The sequence below is a fragment of the Delphinapterus leucas genome, chromosome 11, assembly GCF_059928025.1.
Source record: "Delphinapterus leucas isolate spDelLeu-1000000601 "Yukka" chromosome 11, BTC_Dleu_Yukka2, whole genome shotgun sequence".
NCBI lineage: Eukaryota > Metazoa > Chordata > Mammalia > Artiodactyla > Monodontidae > Delphinapterus > Delphinapterus leucas.
The window spans coordinates 55,448,480-55,466,334 of record NC_143139.1 but is presented as its reverse complement, the minus strand read 5'-3'; the positions used below and the strand labels follow the sequence as shown (position 1 = coordinate 55,466,334).

The 17,855-nt window shown below is 37.4% G+C and overlaps 1 protein-coding gene across 20 annotated transcripts in view; it reads right to left on the bottom strand.

The window, feature by feature from the left end:
* FRS2 (fibroblast growth factor receptor substrate 2) overlaps positions 1-17,855 on the bottom strand; it is a 120,869-nt gene that overhangs the window by 26,101 nt on the left and 76,913 nt on the right. For 11 of the 20 annotated variants that reach the window (XM_089920985.1, XM_089920986.1, XM_089920994.1 and 8 more), the window contains one exon: positions 11,232-11,443. The exons of 4 other annotated variants lie outside the window; for them this stretch is intronic. The gene's annotated coding sequence lies outside the window, so the exon portion shown is untranslated. Of the gene's footprint in view, positions 1-4,610; positions 4,715-11,231; positions 11,444-17,855 lie in introns of all 20 variants that reach the window. 5 more of the 20 variants (XM_089920988.1, XM_089920999.1, XM_089920987.1 and 2 more) reach the window with 3 other exon arrangements.

Below are 17,855 nucleotides of genomic sequence, written 5' to 3'. Positions count from 1 at the left end.
ATGTGGGATCCAGTTCCCTGACAAGGGATTGAACCCGGGCCCCCTGCATTGGGAGCGTGGAGTCTTAGCCACTGGACCACCAGTGAGGTCCCAAGCCAGGGCTTTTCTACTCAAGAGATTTTTTTATTACTGATTCAATCTCCTTACCTTATAGGTCTATTGTGATTTAGTCTTGGTAGGTTTTATATTTCTAGGAATTTGTCCATTTCATCTAGGTTCTTCAATTTGTTGGCATACAATTGTTCATAGTATTCTCTTATAATCCTTTTTATTTCAGTAGACTTGATAGTGATGTCACCACTTTCACTTCTGATTTCAGTAATCTGAGTCTTTCCTCCTATTTTCTTAGTCTACCTAGCCAAAAATTTGTCAATTTTGTCAATGTTTTCAAAGAACAAACTTTTGGTTCACTGACTTTGTTTTTCTATTCTCTATTTCCTTTCTCTCTCCTTTAACCTTTATTATTTCCTTCCTTCTGCTAGCTTTGGTTTTAGTTTGTTTTCTTCTAGTTCCTTAAGTTATAAAGCTAGAGATCTTTCTTATTTTTTTAACATAAGCATTTATAACTACAAAAATCCCCTTAGAACTGCTTTCATTGTGTCCTATAAGTTTTGGCGTGCTGTGTTTTCATTTTCTTTGGTCTCTAAGTATTTTCTAATTTCCCTTGTGATTTCTTCTTTGATTGGTTGTTTAAAAGTACGTTGTTTACAGACTTACTAGAGAATGGACTTGAGGATATGGGGAGGGGGAAGGGTAAGCTGCGACAAAGTGAGAGAGTGGCATGGACATATATACACTACCAAATGTAAAACAGATAGCTAGTGGGAAGCAGCCGCATAGCATAGGGAGATCAGCTCGGTGCTTTGTGACCACCTAGAGGGGTGGGATAGGGAGGGTGGGAGGGAAGGAGATGCAAGAGGGAAGAGATACGGGAACATATGTATATGTATAACTGATTCACTTTGTTATAAAGCAGAAACGAATACACCATTGTAAACCAATTATATACTCCAATAAAGACGTTAAAAAAAAAGTATGTTATTTAATTCCCACAGTTTTGTGAATTTTCCAGTTTTCCTTCTGTTGTTGATTTCTAACTTCATCCTCTTGTAGCTGGAGATGATACTTTTATGCTATCTATCTTTTAAAATCTTTTGAGACTTAATTTGTGGCCTAACATATGTTCTATCCCAGAAAATGTTACAACAACATGAGCTTTTAGACTAATAATTTTTTTTCCTTTAAATGTATTAATCTTTTAAGTCATGTAGAAAATAAAAAGTTATAAATCTTTGTTACAATAGTACTAGCTTTTATAATTCCCTTTGTATTTACCTTTATTGAGATCTTTATTTCTCCACACAACTTCTAGTTACTGTCTAGTCCTTTCGTTTCACCTTGCAGAACTCTCTTGCGCATTTCTTGCAGGGCAGGTCTAGTGGTAATGAACTCCCTCAGCTTTTGTTTACCTGGGGATGTCTTAATTTCTCACTTACTTTTGAAGGACAGTTTTGCCAGATAACAGGATTCTTGATGGACAGACTTTTTTTCTTTTAGCACTTTGAATATAGCAGCCCACTGCCACCTGGCCTCTGAAGTTTCTGATGAGCAATATGCTAATAATCTTACTGAGAATCCCTTGTATGTGATGATTAGCTTTCTTCTTGCTGCTTTCAAGATTCCTGGTCTTTGTCTTTTGGAGGGTTGATTATAATGTGTCTTGCTCTATGTCTCTTTGACTTAATCTTACTTGGAGTGCAATCAGCTCCTTGGATGTTTATGTTCATGTCTTTCATCAAATTTGGGAAGTTTTTAACCATTATTTCTTCAAAAGTTCTCTCTGCTCCTTTCTCTCTCTCTCTTCTCTTTCTAGGACTCCCACAATATACAGCTTTCAATATGTTGAGGTGGTTCCATATTTTAGATTCCACATGTAAGTGATATCATATGGGATTTATCTTTCTCTTTTTGATTTACTTCACTTAGTATGATAATCTCTAGGTTCATCCACGATGCTGCAAATGGCATTATGTCATTCTTTTTTATGGCTCAGTAGTATGCCATTGTGTATATATACCACACCTTCTTTATCTATTCATCTGTCGATGGACATTTAGGTTGCTTACACGTCTTGGTTATTGTAAATTGTGCTGTTCTGAACATTGGGGTTCATGTATCTTTTTGAATTAGAGTTTTCTCTGGATATACAGCCAGGAGTGAGATTGCTGGATCATATAAGGGTGCCTGTCTTCTAAATTTCCTGGAAGTCACTTTAGCAGGTGGAGGAGGGGCTTGCAACAATAGGGTATGTGCAACAACAATAGCTGCCCACCTCTTTGTCTGCACCTCTCTGACCAGAAGCAGCAATCTCTGATCCAGGTACAGATCCTTGATATTTGGAGAAGAGGGTACTTTCTGCCTCCGCTGGCTCCAAAAGCTGTGTGAGAGCTGCACAAAGGTGGCAGCAGAGAATGGCTGCAATTTTACATCTGAGCCTTTTCCTGACAGTTGCAAGTCTTCAACAGCTCCATAGTTCCAAAATAGTTACATCAGATTCTGCCACTGTATTTGTTATCTAGGTGGGGAGGCAGACTCCTGATGCCTCCTACTCCATCTTCCCAGAATCCTCTCCAGGCCTGTTTTTGGGGGTCAGTATATATTCAGTTTCATTGTTTTAAATTACTTTATTAGCAGTGCTAGAGTGCTGTGACATTTTTGCTTGCTTTTTACTGCTTTGAGTGCAAATATACACATATCAGTTATATCAGGAATTACAAGAATTTATGTGCCTCATTTAAAAGGATACTTTCTCTAAGAAAATACATTCTGAGTTCCAAACAACTGATATACCACAGCACTCCTGGAACGAACACAACCCAATGGACTGAGGATATCTTGTCTTGACTTTGGAACATGAATGCCTCAGGTATCCACTTTGGTTTCTTCTGACTAGTGGAAGGCTTAGAACTGAAAGGTGATTGGGAGGTAGTGAGAGGGAAGAGGTAGTTATAGCCACTATATAGAGCTATAATCTTGTTCTAACATGGATGTTTTTCTATAAAACAGGTATATATATATATATATATATATCTCATCAACTATGAGTTTACACTCAAGAGGAATACAATTTTACCAGGAAAATTATCAAAAAGCTAAAAATTACAGTAAATACAGTCTACTAACACTCTATTTATTATAGCAAACTGATTTTAAAGCCCCTACTTTATACCAGACATAGATTCACTTGGATTATCTCAATCCATACAACCACCCTATGAGGTAGGTACTATCATTATTTCTTTGTAGCAAATGAGGAAACCAAGGCTTGAAGAGGCTAGGAAAATTTTCCAAGGTTAATAAGAGGAAATATCACTTAGTATGATTATCTCTAGGCTCATCCACGATGCTGCAAATGGCAGTGATGGCACGATGCCAGAATTAAATCCAGATCTGACTACAAAGCCCAAGTTCTTATTAATTAATATATGTAAAAAGCTTAAAACAGAGCTCAGCATATAGTAAATGCAAGCTATTGAAATGGTAACAATACTTTATTATAAAACAATACTGTATGCCTTTGGCACTCAGTCAAAATTTCTATGCCTAAAATTTCTCATTTATAAGATTAGGACACCTATTTCACAGAGTTATTGTGAAAAATAAATTCTGGCTATAAAGGCATTTAGAAAAATATACAGTGTTTAGAAAGACAGGCATTATTATATCACCACTACATGTAAAATCCTGTCTCTTATATCACAAAGAAGGCTTTTGCACTGTAAGTACAAAAGCCTACAATTTAAGCACCATCTTCATAACAAGAGTTACATTAATAAATTTAGTAAAGCTGTCCTAAATTATTCCAATATGATTCTTGCAGAATGACAAGCAAAGAGAACACTGAACTCTATTCACTAGCATGATTATAAATCTGTTGCTCAGGAAGGTATATTTGCTCTTTCAGTTCACTAGCACGGAGGGTGAATTTGGCTTATACTACAGTAGTTCTGTTCAAATACAGCCAGGACAGAATATCTATAGTTAGAAGCATAGCAATATAACTCTATATTTTGGGCACAGCTAACTGCTGTATTTAATTTCATTAAGACAATCAAGAGGATAGCATTCAAAAACCTTGTTCTTTGTGTAAGTGGTCTGGTTGATTGTTTTTAAACTATGTGGGTAGGTCTTTTTTTTTATTGATATACCTTAGTTTTCTGTTTATTTTTAACACTGCTAAGGATTTTTTATTATTTATATTACTCAAAGAAAGAGAAGTTAAAAAAAAAGGCTAAGGAGGGAGATTCTAGTATATTCTGCTAGTCACTAAACCAGAGCCATTCTGTAAAAAGTAAGGATACATGCAACATAGTTTCCTTGGTTAGCTGAAATTTTAAAATATACATGTACACAGTAAACAAAAAAAGTACCCAAGTATTTTTAAGCATCTATCCATAAATATGGTTGTATCTGCATAGCTCTAAATAGATTTTCTTCCTTTAAGTTTTTTATTCTACTAAGGGCAATGTTGGTGAACCACTTTGCAATTCACAACCCTCTATGAACTCCCCCTTTTTTTAACTCTCAAAAAAATCAATTACATTACTTACAAATCACTTCAATATCTGGTACTTTATTTTCTGGAAACTCTTTATGTCTAATCTAAATTCCTTGTACTGCAATTTAAACCAGATTCCTCTCATTTTTGTTTTTTCTGTAAGAGACAAGTTAAACCAGGATAATCAAGAAAGATTAAGCACATGCTTATGTATATTTAAACTGCCATCAATTCATTTTCCTATGGATAAATCTAAAATATTAATAAAGAAACATTATTTTAGACACAGTTTTTGAATTAAGCTAACAAAAGCTTACTTAGTAAATAAAAATGATTGTAAACAGCTATCAATATTAAGGAGAGAATAAAAAGAGTTCATTCATTTCTCCATATATACATTAAAGCATGCAACAACTATTTTCTGAGTATCAACTCTCTTTGCCAGGCACTGAGTTAAATGTTAAAGAAATAAAGAGGACATACACATTCTCTGATTCTAAGGAGCTTACTGTTTAGTGAGGGAGGCAGACAAGCAAAGGAAAACATGGCAGAGTTACAGATCCATGTATCCATGTGCCAGTGCCATCAGAACATTTAACTCAGAGCAGAAGGAAAGAGAAGTGATCAAGGAGCCTTCCTAGGAAAGGTGACCACTAAGTCAAGTCCTGAAAGACAGATGGGAGTTTTCTAGGGCAAGGGCAATCCAAATGAAAAAGAGTGCATACTAAAGCACAGAAACCTAAAAAAACATGGCCGCCTCCAGAACCAAATAGTTCCTTTTAGTTGGAATGTATGGTATGCATGGGAAAATAATAGAAGATAGGCAGGAAGGTAGGTTCATGCCATTTCATGAAGCGCCAGTTTGCACTGCTGAGGACAGTTCACATTTTCCCTTACAATCTTAAAGACACCACTAATGTCCTACCAAAATACTCTCCTATAGAAGCATAAAGTCTAGAATATATACATGGAGAACATCTAATTCCTAAGAATAAAATTAATGGGGTTTTACTATGATGCCTAAAGTCTAACCTATAAGTCACAGCATCTATCTATAAACATAAACATTCTCCCAACAGTATCCAGACCTGCAGTGAGTGTCATTGTAAGATGATGACCTGAACCCTTCTTTCATTTCTAGAAAATGTTACCCACTTTAACCTCATATTTCACATTGAATCTAACAAAGTCACTTTCAATCATGCATTTGGGTTTTTAGAACAGAAATCCAAGAATCTGTATGTATATCTTTATCTACCATCTACATTTCGATCAATCAAGAAGTGTGTGTGTGTGCGTATGTGTGTGTTTAGCAAATACTGAGAAAATGGTACTAAAATGGCTTATGATACAAAACACAACTTTTACCTTTAATAACACCAGTCATAATTCAATCCTGGAATCACCTATAATCTTGGAACATACTCATACCCAGAAACACTGGTGATGAAATTTACACAGTTAAATCTGGGTGCCCATAATCTCTGCCCTAAGATATAAAAACAGACATACAGATGTGCAAACCCAGCAGATGAGTTACATTCTGCCTTAGCTAATTGAATAATGTAATCAGTACCAATGGCAACAATCCCAGCACCTTAAATTACAGGAAAAAATATCATCAGCCTTGGGAACTCCCAAAGAAAGTCTTAGTTTAAGTGCTCTATGTTGCAATATAAAAATATGTACAAGAAAATCAAGTACTGTCCTCCAGCAACATCAAGGGGTGAACAATCTATATGACAGATCATGTAGCTCTCTCTACTAAAAATTCACAGATTGCACCACAAAAAGAAGACACATGATTGTAAGGTAGCAGTAATAAAGTATATGCATTCTCCAGAAAGCATTTATCATTAACTCTGAAAACTGGAATACATATATTTGATCTTATGGAGACAGTGCATTCAGTTTTCTCTAAGTATTATACATCAGAATTCCATGTTTGTATTTTTCAACTCGGTTATTATTTCTACATATTATTCTTACAACTGTGTCAAATTAAACCAATGATTGCTTAACCCTCATAATAAACCTCTAGTTTATAAATTTACTAATAGACACTAGTCCCCTAGCAGGCACTGAACCCTAGCATAATAACTATTTAACTTATGAGGTTTTACTAACCTGACTAACAATAAAAGGTAAAGTCCAAATATGAATTTTACAATGTTTTTCTTAGTATGATACACCTAATAGTTCTTAAAAAGAATATGGCTTTATGGCTTTATTCTTTAAAACAACAAAACACTGGGCTTCCCTGGTGGCACAGTGGTTAAGAGTCCGCCTGCCGATGCAGGGGACACGGGTTCGTGCCCCGGTCCAGGAAGATCGCACATGCCGTGGAGCGGCTGGGCCCGTGAGCCACAGCCGCTGAGCCTGCGCGTCCAGAGCCTGTGCTCCGCAACTGGAGAGGCCACAACAGTGAGAGGCCCGCGAACCGCAAAAAAAACAAAACAACAAAACACTAAATGCAAACCATTCGAACTTCACTCTCATGTTAAATGAATATACAAATTATTCAATATCAATCCAACTACAAACATCAATAAAACACTACAAGACATACAAGAAAATCTCTAGGCAACTCCACTTTTTATATGATACGCTTAGCCTAGAGCTAAATAAATATTAATGAAGAATAACAGAAAAGTAAATAAAAAGATTAATTTTCAAAACTGAATATACCGGTATATGAGAAGAATATACCATAAATCTGCATTTTCAAACTCAGGTGGTTATCATGCTAGTTACTAGACTCTTGTTAACAGTCTAAATATTAACTGTGTGTACATAAAATGTACATACACATTCAATTTGCTCAAAATACACTAAGCCAAATGCCAAGCAACTCTAAAAAAAATCCTCAAAGCAAACTGCTTCATAAATAGGTCACTCATGACTTTCTGCACTTGTCTCAATCTAAAATGCTCTTAAATTCTCTAAGGAATATAAGCTTGATAATTTATTTTCTACTTTTAGAGCAATGCGTTCAAAATTACTGCTACAATCTAGCATTAAACTCAGCTAACTCAAGTACCCCACTAATAAAAATGTTTGATGTGTGTGTTTTCTAACATTCCCCACCCTCACAAAATACAAGAAAAAAAGAGTTAAGCAGAAATATTTACATCAGAGTAAATATTTGATGAACTGTTTGGGGTCATTAATAAGCACTGCTTAAAGAATATTTAATGACAAAGAAAAATGTTCATGGTATAAAAAGTTAAGCAGAAAAAAAAGACAGAACTGTTCTTTTAAAATGCAATATGGTTCAGGATTGGATCCTGGAACAGAAAAGGACATTAGTGGAAAAACTGGAAAAATCCAAATAAAGTCTGTAGTTAGTTAATAAAATTATACCAGTGTTAATTTCTTAGTTTTGACAAGTATACTCTAGTTATATAAGATTAATATTAAGGAAAGCTGAATAATGGATATATGAGAATCTCTGTACTACTTTTGCAACTTTACTGTGATTCTAAAATTGTTTTGAAAAAAAATTTTATTTTAAAAATTACTTTGCATGCCCAGTAGCAAGTTTGAGAAGATTCTCATTTTAAAAAATAAAACACTTACTCTTCTCTCTCCCACTCCTAAACAAAATACATAAACCTAGAAAAAGACTAGGTGAAAACACATTAAAATGTTAACAGTGGTTCACTCGGTAGTAGGATGAAAAGCATTTTTCTCTTCATATTTTCTATAGTGTGAATTGCTTTTATAATCAACAATAAATCGTTAACTAAAGAATATACAAATCAATACTTTATTAAAGGCTTCTTCAGAAAGAAAAGCTATAAATGTCTAAGCAGAGCCCAAAGGCAGACAACATATAAAACAGGTTAGGGCAGAGTGTGAAGAACACAGTGGCCAAGAGAAACTGCCAGGAGAACCTAAGTAGGCAAAACCTAATTAGTAAATACTGGAAACCTGACGATACACGAACATCTACTCTTAGGCTAAAGGTGCTCACAGTCAGCAATGTTATGCTCAGAATTCATGACTTAGGGGAATGTCCCAAAAGTCCCCCTAACACTAGGAATTTATGGGATACGTACCCTGGGTTTATTCCAAACAAAAATAATGCAGCTAGACATGCACAACTGCCCAATGAGAGCTTCTAGAAATACATCAGGATGACAGTGTGTTCTCTAAATTTTTCTACTTTTTTCTTCTCTAACACCTCCCTACAGCCTATGCCCATGCCCAGTCTTTAGCCCAAAGACCAAAAATGGTACTCTGATGTCATTTAGCAACAGGGGTAAAGACCACTAGAACAAGAGAATCAAATACTATTTCAGATGTCTGACAGGTGAGTATCACAAGTTTTTCAATACTTTCAGGGCAAAATATGCTGACAACCTCGTTCAACAATAAGAGGGGAAAATTTAATCAACAACAAATGTTCCCCAATCAAAATAAAAAAATAAAATACATTTGTCCCTTAAAGATAGTGCCAGTGGAATCAGACAGAATGAATTTTGATAAAGAACCTCTTCGAAGGGACTTCCCTGGCAGTCCAGTGGTTAAGACTTCGCCTTCCAACGCAGGGGATGTGGGTTCCATCCCTGGTTGGGGAGCTAAGATCCCACATACCTTGCAGCCAGAAAAACAAAACAAAACAAAACATAAAACAGAAGTAATATTGTAACAAATTCAATAAAGACTTTAAAAATGGTCCACATCAAAAAAAAAAATCTTAAAAAAAAAGAACCTCTTCCAAGCTGTAATCAGGGTGATTTGTGTGTGTCGGGCTGTCTAATCCTCCTGAAACAGTGCTATGTGGCCTGTTCTGGGGTTTGTGTTGTTTTTTAAAGATAGATTTGAATTTTTACTTTATTTATGGTCACCCTCATTCTCAGTCGATAGCAGGTCCTAGAGCTGTCACTTAATAAATATGTACGTGCTTTTTTTTTTTTTAGTTTATTCTTTTGAATCCTGGACTCTGTAATCAGATACCCATGCCTATTAAGAACAGGTGCAAAATGAGGCCCTCTACTGAGATCACAGAATATTTTACGTTCAAGAACATGGTCTTTACTTCATGAGCTTCTTAACAGCAATTGTAAACATCAGAAGCCTCTTCTGCTTACTTTCCAGTTCTTGGTCATGTTTAAGAAAGTAGAGGCTACCAAAATAGTGATTCTCAGGAATGGAGACTATAATATTATCACTGTTATTACTTCTAATACCAATGAAGATATATACTGTTTTCATCAAAACCGAGACACAACTCATTTTAAGACTTGATATTTTATATCCCACCAAGAAACAGAAGTGGTTAATTAAACTACGAGATGCCACTGACTGTAAGATACACCCAAATTTCAGTGAATAAAATTGGAAAATCAATGAAATATACAGTCAACGAAGACTATCAACTTATTACAAATAACAGTAATGAAAGGATGTTTAAAATATCTTTTCTTTGCTCCTTCCTATACACTAGAAGACAGTTACAATCAAGTAACAGGATTTGAGTGTCCAAGACCCAATATTCTTTTGAACCATGATAAATATTTGTCTCGAGAACAATCGTATTGCAGACTGCTGGGAACTATTTTCTCCATCTTCGAATGGGGAAGTTAAGGAAAAAAATTAATCAAGATTTTACTGGAAGCCAAATTTAGAATTCTTAGTGTCCCTATCTACAACCTTAACAAAGATAATATGCACTCTATCCCTAAAGGTTTCATGGTTTATTTTCCTTCAGATTTACCTTGATCTTAAACTCAGGATATCAAGCATCCATGGTAAAGGAAATTCTGAAGAGCTATATTCAAAAGTACAGCTAAGGTCACTGGGGCTATTCCCTCTGAGCAAAACGTATGATGAAATAGAATTTGAAAGCAATGATGAGAATATCTCCTTTCATTTTTTAAGACACATGTGGAGAAAACAAATCTCTACAGAAAACAGTCAGAATTTCTAAGATGTTTTACTCTGTACCACTTTCAAATGTTTCTTCAACAGCATGAAAGCTGGCTGAAAAGCTATCAACCTTAAATTCTCTTTAAAACACAAGCAGGGACTTCCCTGGTGGCACAGTGGTTAAGACTCGTGCTCCCAATGCAGGGGGCCCAGGTTCGATCCCTGGTCAGGGAACTAGATCCCACATGCATGCCACAACCAAGAGCTTGCATACCACAACTAAGGAGCCGGCAAGCTGCAACTAAGACCTGACACAACCAAATAAATAAGTAAATAATAAAACACAAACAAACCAAACTCCCACCCGCCCCCCCCAAAAAAAATGAACTTAATTCAGCAGTTAGCTACAAAGAATATTAGTCTCATATTCTTGTTAAAGCCTTAAAATTTTTAATTTTGCATATGCAAATTCCAAATTTGAATTCTAACTGTTAACCCTGCTAAATAGAAGGTAGAATGTGACTAAGACAAGATTTTCATCTTCATATAATGGATAGATGGCCTACAACAGCTCTGCTATCTAAATGCATTTTAAAATACCACATTAGAATCTAAAATAATGCTTCATTTTAATCACTCTAAATTCCTCCAGTAGAAGGCAGTATCAATCTCTGATAATGCCAGCAAGGCAGCATGATACAGTAAAAATATCATGAGCTTTAAAACCAGACAGAGCTGAGTTCTTAACATCTCTGAATCTATGTTTCCCCATAGGCAAGTTAAAAACACCACCACCTACCTCATATTACTGTTACAGGTTTGGAGGCTGTTGAAGAAATCTGGGGTCCGAATTAGAGTAGTGAGCAATGAAGATGGAGAAAGAAAGATGGATTAGAGCAACACTCAGAAGTAAGCATCAATAACACCTGATAACTGATTAGACTGGGAAGAAAAGCAGAAGTCAAGGAGCATACCTACATTTTCCATTTAGGTAACAGTCCATTCACAGAGCTAGAAAACATAAGAAGGACACAAGGTTTAGAGAAGCACATAAGCTCAGTTTTGAACGTACTGTGATGCCTGTCAGATATCCAAGTAGAAATTCTCAAAAGACAAACAGAAATACAAGTATGGAAGTGGAAGAAAGATCTGAATTGGAGATAAGGATCTAAGAGTCATCAGCTTATGGATGCAAGGCACAGGACAAGATGAGATTGCCCAGTGAGAAGAAAAGACCTAGAGAAACTCAGAAACACCAACATTAAAGGAAACTGCAAAGGAAGAAAAGCCCACAAAGGAGACTGGAGAGGTACTGTCCAAGAAACAGGAAGAAAATCACCAAGAGTGTGGTATCACAGGGGCCTAGAGAAGACAATGATTCAAGGTGAGATGGGATACAAAGAACAGTCTAATATCAATAAGGTAAGACTGCAGAACCCATGGTAAGGTAGTTTGGAGAAGATAATATTTAGCAATAAGGAAGAGTAAGTCAGCTGTCTTAAATTTTCTGTTTTATGGAATAATGGACTTGAGCTGGACCGAACCACAGGCATCTATGAGAATAAAACAGATTTCCGTCTAACAAAGAATTGATTTCCCTTTAAATGCTGAGTTCTCAATCACTACCCATGTTCAACTGGATGAGAAGCTGGATGAGATGACTTGAGTTTCTTTCAATTGAAGTAAATGTCAAGAACTAAACTAAATCTGAAATACTTTGCATTAAGAAGAACAAAGGGAAAGATATAAGAAAAAAAGCTTTTAAATACTTAGAAATATAAAGTAATGGTTCTATGAAATTTTAAAAACCATATTCAAATAATTCTAAGTAAAATACATAGAGAAGATAAAGGAAGGAAAATGAGACAGAGATGAACCCAATGAATGAGTAAGACAGGAAACCCACTCGTCACTTTTTGCCCATTTCGAAGTCATTTATAATTTTTCCTTACAAAATCTTGCATGGCTCCCCCTATTCCCCTGAAAGACTTTTTAATGGCTGGCCTACAAGGTCCTAAATACTTTGTTATTGTTTTCTACCCTTCTGGCTTCAGTGGTGATCACAGGTACTTCACACTTGGCTCCAGCCACACTGGCCCCCTGGCTGTTTCTGCATACACTAAACCTCAAGGCCTTTGCAATCGTTGTTCTATCTGGAAAACTCTTCTGCCAAACACCCACATAGCTTGCTCCCTCATTTGTTTCAAGTCTTTGCTCACAAATCAATTTTTAGAGGACTTCCCTGAGCACTCTACAGAAAACACATAAACTTTTACCCCACAATGGTAACCCCTTTTCCTCTACACTGCTATGTTATTCTCCAAATGACTTATTATCAGCTGGCATGCTATATATTAAGTAATTCTTTGATTCCCTGCCTCTACGCCAAAGCCAGAATAAACTATAAACTCTATGTTGTCTTCACTGCTGTATCCCCAATGTCTAGAGAGTGCCTATGTTAAATGCTCAAATAGTTTTAGTTGAATGAATAAATACCATATTACTGGATAATGTTTCAAATTAGCAACATACATACTGATACATTTTGCCCCGGAATTCCTACAATATTAAAACATATCACTAAAACTACAAACAAATAATCTCATACTTCCACTAGTTAATACATTACTTAATAGATTTTTTTTGTCTTTTTCTACCAGTTTTATTGAGATATAAATGACCACAGCATGTATAAGTTTAAAATGTATGGCATAATGATTTGATTTGTATCATGAAATGATTACCACAATAAATTTAGAGAACATCCACCTTCTCACATAGATACAAATAGAAGAAAAAAGATTTTTTTTCTCCTTGAAATGAGAACTCTTAGGATTTACTCTCTTTAACTTTCACGAATGACATTCAGCAGTGTTAATTACATTTATCGCATTGTACATTACATCCCTAGTACTTATCTTCTAACTGAAAGTTTGTACATTTTGGCTACCTTCATTCTTTAAAATAGAGCTTAAAATTATCACTTAGATTTGCGTAAACACTGACAGCTATTTCAGGAAAAACGCTTTGAATTTTAGCATATAATACCAGAAGATTTCTCTGAGAAGCAATGCTATCATGTGGCTGTCAAAGTGGGCAAGTATACTCACAAGATTTACGTGGCATCAGATGTCTTCCTTTTCATCCTACACAGGTTCAAAGACTGCCATCTAGATTGTAGTTATTATAGATGTGATGCCTAAAGAGTCTATCTGGGCAAGCCAATTGCCTAAAAGTCACCATCCAAGCTGTATCAATTCCCCCAAGCTAGGTCACTCCTTGAAGTTCCTGCAGTCTTGGTATTGGCCTACTTGAAGGAGAATACTCGAGGACCAAGACTACTGTTTATATTGAGTTTCTGATCCTAAACCGCTCCCTAAGCTATTAATTTTTAACCTTAAAAGGTTCCTAATGTTAACTACTATTATGTTTGACTATCACTTGAACTACCTGCTGTGTGCAATTCCAAAACCAACGTCTTTGGTCTACTTATTTGACATTTCTATGATTTAGTTACTTGGGAGTTATTTCAGCTAAAAGAGGAATGTGGTTACATAAGTGGAAAACACAAGTTTGGAAAATCACAGGCTACCGAAATAATGGTTTAGCTATTAACAACATATTAGGTTCTCCAAATATTTTCTTTCTTTACACTAGTTCATCCAAAAATCGTTCTAAAAATTCAAAGAATAAAGAGCTCATTTTTTTCCCTTCGTCTATAAATAAGCCAAAAATAAAGCTAAAAAAGTAAGGCTTTTAATTCCTCCTATCGATAAGGCTGAAATTGTTTAAGCTTGGGTTTGCTACCATACACATTTTTCACTTTAATTAAATTGCTACAAAATAATATGTTTATTTGTCACAACTAAGTATGACTGTTAGTAAGGGAAAGTATTCATAACATATTAACCCTCCTCGTTGCCAGCCAATAAAATATCTGGATTGGAGGCAATAAATGCTGTTTTCCTAACATATGGCCCCGGTGACACTTGCTTTAGTAATAAAAAAAATAACCAAATAATCATTCAAGTGTCCAAGGCAAAATTTTTCTGAAAATAGAAAAATATACTTATTTGAAATCAACATCTCTATTTAAATTACTAAAAATGTGTTAAGAAAGATGACGGGGGCTTCCCTGGTGGCGCAGTGGTTGAGAGTCCGCCTGCCGATGCAGGGGACACGGGTTCATGCCCTGGTCCAGGAAGATCCCACATGCCGCGGAGCGGCTGGGCCCGTGAGCCATGGCCGCTGAGCCTGTGCATCCGGAGCCTGTGCTCCGCAACTGGAGAGGCCACAACAGTGAGAGGCCCGCGTACAGCCAAAAAAAAAAGAAAGATGGCGGTGTGGGAAGATGCGGAGTTAGCGTCTCCCCACAACTAGGGCGCGTGCAGGCCGCTGGTGGGGGACTCTAACCCCCAAGGAGATGGGAGGAACCCCAGAGTAAAGGTAGGATGCTGGAGGACTGAGGGTGGAGGAGAAGTGGAGGCCAGGCAAGATCGGCGTCCCTGAGGTGGGGGAGGTCAGGAGAGGCAGTGGGGAGGGACTCTCTGGGAAGAGTGGAAGAGGAGCGGAGGGTGATCGCCTGGCCCACTGGGGCTGGGGAGCCTGCTGAGCTCCCAAGCCGGTTCCCCCCACTCCAAAGCCCCATCCAGGCTGCATGGGTCCTGGGGGCACAGGAGGGAGGTCAGTGAGATCAGGAGTGGCAGACGGGAGAGGCCATCCAGGAGGAGTGGGAGAGGAATGGAGGGTGCTTGCCCTGCCCACTTGGGCTCAGGAAGCCTGCTGAACTCCCAGGCTGGTTCCCTGCCCTCCAAAGCCCCCTCCAGGTCAGATGGGTCCTTCGGGGCATAGGAAGGAGGCCAAGGGGAGAATAGGAGAGGGGCCCTCTGGGAGAAGCAGGAGAGGAGCAGAGGTTGACTGCCCGACCCATTCGGACACAGGGAGCCTGCTGAGCTCGCAGGCTGGCTCCCTGCCCTCCAAGGACCCCCTGACCCCTGCATTGGTCCTGGGGGCACAGGAGGGAGGCCGGGAGATCAGGACAGGCAGGCGGGAGGGGCGCTCCCAGACTGCAAACCGGAGGAACAGGAGAGGAGAGGAAGGCGTTTGTCCCACCCACTCAAACCCAGGAAGCCTGTTGGGCTCCCAAGTGAGGAGGTCCCCTGCCCTCTGATACCAGGGGTAGGGGGCATGCCGGGGCCCCTTCTGTTCCTTGAGCCTAAGCCTAAACCTCACCCTTGCTTAGGTCCTGCTCTCCAGAGACAAGGCCTTTCCCCCACTCCTTTTTTCTTCCTTATTTTTTTCTTTTGTCTCCTCCTCTTTTTACTATTGTGGTACTGACTTACCTTCTGGTTGTTGAGTCATCTATATTTTTATTTTTAAGTCCTTTCTAACATATCTGTTAGTTTCCTAGTCTAATTTTATTTTTAACTTTGTTATTGTTTTTTTTTTACCACCCCACACGGCTTGTGGGATCTTAATTTGCAAGCACAGGGTCGGGCAGAATCTCCTGCGGTGGGAGCTCCGAATCTGAACCACTGGACTAACACAGAACCTCAGACCTCAGGGAATATTCATCGGAGTAAACTGTCACAGAGTTCCTCATCTCAGCACCAAAACCCAGCTCTACCCAACAGCCTACAAACTCCAGTGTTGGAAGCCTCAGGCCAAACAACAAGTAAAACAGGAACACAATCCAAATCATCAAAAAAAAAAAAAAAAAGAGATGGAAAAAAATATGTCACAGATGAAGGAGCAAGGTAAAAACTAACACCACCAAATAAATGAAGAGGAAATAGGCAATCTACCTGAAAAAGAATTCAGAGTAATGATAGTAAAGATGATCCAGAATCTTGGAAACAGAATGGAAGCACGGATTGAGAAACTGCAAGGAATGTTTAACAACGATCTAGAAGAACTAAAGAACAAACAAACAGAGATGAACAACACAATAACTGAAATGAAAAACACACTAGAAGGAATCAATAACAGAATAATGGAGGCAAAAGAATGAATAAGTGAGCTGGAAGGCAAAATCGTGGAAGTAACTGCCAAGGAGCAGAATAAAAAAAAAAAGAATGAAAAGAGTTGAAGACAATCTCAGAGACCTCTTGGACAACACTAACCACACCAACATTCGAATTATATGGGTCCCAGAAGAAGAAGAGAAAAAGAAAGGGTCGGAGAAAATATTTGAAGAAATAGTCACCCAAGTCCAGGAAGCACAGAAAGTCCCAGGATAAACCCTAGGAAAAAGATACCAAGACACATATTAATCAAACAAACAAAAATTAAATTCAAAGAAAAAGTATTAAAAGCAGCAAGGGAAAAATACCATACAAAGGAATCTCCATACGGTTATCAGCTGATTTTTCAGTGGAAACTCTGCAGGCCAGAATGAAGTGGTAGGATATGCTTAAAGTGATGAAAGAGAAAAACCTACAACCAAGATTACTCTACCCAGCAAGGATCTCATTCAGATTCTATGGAGAAGTCAAAAGCCTTTCAGACAAACAAAAGCTAAGAGAATTCAGCATCACCAAACCAGCTTTACAACAAATGCTAAAGAAACTTCTTTAAGCGGGAAACACAAGAGAAGAAAGAGCCACAAAAACAAACGCAAAACAATTAAGAAAATGGTAATGGGAACATAAGTATCGATACTAACCTTGAATGTAAAAGGAATAAATGCCCCAACAAAAAGACACAGACTGGCTGAATGGATATAAAAACAAGACCCACATATATGTTGTCTACAGGAGACCCACTTCTGACCTAGGGACACATACAGACTGAAAGTGAAGGGATGGAAAAAGATATTCCATGCAAATGGAAATCAAAAGAAAGCTGGAGTAGCAATACTCATATCAGATAAAATAGACTTTAAAATAAAGACTGTTACAAGAGATAAGGAGGGACACTACATAATGATCAAAGGATCAATCCAAGAAGAAGATATAACAATTATAAATATTTATGCACCCAACACAGGAGCACCTCAATACATAAGGCAAATGCTAACAACCATGAAAGGAGAAATCAACAGTAACACAATAATAGTAAGGGACTTTAACACCCCACTTACACCAATGGACAGATCATCCAAACAGAAAATAAATAAGGAAACACAAGCTTTAAATGACACAACAGACCAGACAGATCTAATTGATATTTATAGAACATTCCACCCAAAAGTGGCAGAATACACTTTCTTCTCAAGTGCACATGGAACATTCTCCATGACAGATCACAACTTGGGTCACAAATCAAGCCTTGGAAAATTTAGAAAATTGAAATCATACCAAGCATCTTTTCTGACCACAACGGTATGAGACTGAAAATCAATTACAAGATAAAAACTGTAAAAAACACAAATAGATGGAGGCTAAACAGCGCACTAGTAAGCAACCAAGAGATCACTGAAGGA